At 36.0% G+C, this 2,239-nt stretch overlaps 1 long non-coding RNA gene across 1 annotated transcript; it reads right to left on the bottom strand.

Annotated features, from left to right (window-relative positions):
- Window positions 1–216: 216 nt before the first annotated feature.
- On the bottom strand, window positions 217–1,665 carry LOC104091346 (uncharacterized). Its single transcript, XR_685124.4, has 2 exons — window positions 1,073–1,665; window positions 217–492 (listed from the first exon to the last, which is right to left on the bottom strand). It is a non-coding gene; the product is annotated as an uncharacterized lncRNA (long non-coding RNA).
- Window positions 1,666–2,239: the final 574 nt, after the last annotated feature.

Raw genomic sequence — 2,239 nt, 5'->3', positions numbered from 1 at the left:
GTTTTGCTTGAACCTAACTCGTGACAGCTTGGGGCATAAAATAGTTGGCCCAGTCACACTGCATTTAGGCTTCCATCAAGTGAGCCTTAAAGTCCCTAACCATTTAAGGCCTACAAAATGGGTCAATTCATTGCCAGGCCCAAAGGGACATGCATTAGCCCCTACAACTTTGCAGGATTTAGAACATTAACATGCATGATCATTCTGACAACGCAATTCATCATGTAAAGGTATCTTCCACATACAGTAATCAATACACAACGTGATTACTTCTGTAATACAACCAATTAACTTTACAATTTAGCCTATAAACTATGAATCCATGTTATCTACTACTGCTTGCATCGACTGGGAAGAGCCAACAACAAGACCTCCCCCAATCATATACTTCTTGTGGTTAACCCTGTTGATCTGGATTTTCACAAATGAATCTGACCAGCTGGTGGTTAGATGCACAAGTTTGCCACATTTAACATCAACTTAAAGATGAACCTTCGGTTTCAAGTAATCAAACATCAACAAACAGACGTGACATTTCATCAGCAAGACTTAATACGCCTAAACATTCAGTTAAAGCGTACTAACAACTTTAGATATTAACAGAGAGTGAGATCTGAACAACTTTAGCAATCAAACATGCTGGATCTAGATGATTAAACACAAAAACAGCATAGACAAACCAAATTTTCATGTTATAGACTTGAATAAAAAATTTCAGATGAATATGAACATACGTAATGGCAAGGAATATAACAGGAATGACCAAATAAAGGTCTGAAGAAAGCAACTAATGGAGTTCAGCAACAATTCCAGCAATTAACAGCGGTGTTTCGACCTCAAACAACTCGTAGAAACCCAGAAAAATGCGAAGTAGGCAACAGAAGCTAAGATCACTACAAAAATTTCTCTCTCTTTCATTTCTGTCTTTTTATTTTTTTTATTTTTAAATTCTCTTATTTTCAGACGCTTAACACAAAGCAATTTGAACACATACTTCCTAAACTAAACTGAAATGAGAGGAACAAAATAAGAATAAAATCGAGAAATAAAATGAAAAGAGGGAGAGGCATACCTATTGGGTTCCAACATATCGATGAAAGTGATTCCGGCAAGCCGGAGAAACAAAATGGAGCAATTAGAGAAGAAACTGGCCGGTCAACGGGGTTGAATGGATTTTGATGGCCGTAAAATGAACCAAAACTAATGTCAATTGATTGATCTCATCAAGAGCAATCAATTAACGTAGCTTTCAAGTTCAAACAGGCCAAATTGAGGAGAAATCAGGAAATGGGTAAATATAGATTTTTTGAAATTCTAAGATCTACTAAATGACGAGTTCTAGGGGGTTTCAGAGATAATGGTTAAGAGATTAAGGATGAGGAAGGGACGAGGATCACCTGGTGAACATTTGGGGGTGTTTGGAGGTGGCCCACTGCCGTAGGCGATTTTCAGCAGGCAGTAGGCGGTAGAGAGAGATGAGGGAGAAAACATGATGTATGAGAGGAGTCTTTGGGGTGGGGGGAAGGGTATTGGTGCTCGGACATTTTTAAGGGAAATAAGGAATCAATTCTGAGCCGTTGGATGAAAGGAGATTAAGGGCTAGGATTGATTAGGCAAAACGGCATCGTTTTGCTTAATGGGGGTCTGCACCGGGTATGGACTGGGTTCTAGGCTGGGTATTAGTATTGAAACTGGGCCCAAAAAGGTTGGCCAATTCGATTGTAAAGCTTATCAGGCTTCTCTCTTTTCCTTGTTTTTCTTTTCAACTTTAACCACTTAAGTTAATACCTAATTTTAATACTAATTTGCAGAATTAACCTATTCACCTATTTTAATCTGGTAATTACCTAATTAATTAACTAACAATGTAGATTAAATGAAAGAAAGCTAACTAATTTAAACCTAAATTGCTAAAATGCAAAATGACTAACGTATATTGTGATTTCATATTTTATAAATGAAATTAACATGTAATTAAAAACTAAAATGAAAAGAATAAAAAATAATATTTTTGACGTCTTTATTATTCAGGGTATTTCTAAACATGCATAAAAAATGCAAATAAACGCAAAATAAATCAAATAAAATAAGAAAAAATTTCTAAAATTCTATAAGAATAATTTAAAAGCTATTTGGACTATTTTAGGAGTAGTTTTAGGCATGGGGCAAAAATTATGTGCTCACGGTAGGGATCAGAACAACTGCATGGCGAGATAAATCCATGAATCTGGTCTCGTAC

This window comes from Nicotiana tomentosiformis, chromosome 8, assembly GCF_000390325.3.
Source record: "Nicotiana tomentosiformis chromosome 8, ASM39032v3, whole genome shotgun sequence".
In the NCBI taxonomy this organism is placed as follows: Eukaryota; Viridiplantae; Streptophyta; class Magnoliopsida; order Solanales; family Solanaceae; genus Nicotiana; species Nicotiana tomentosiformis.
Note: the sequence above shows the minus strand (reverse complement) of the source record. Positions and strands in the feature narration are given on the sequence as shown.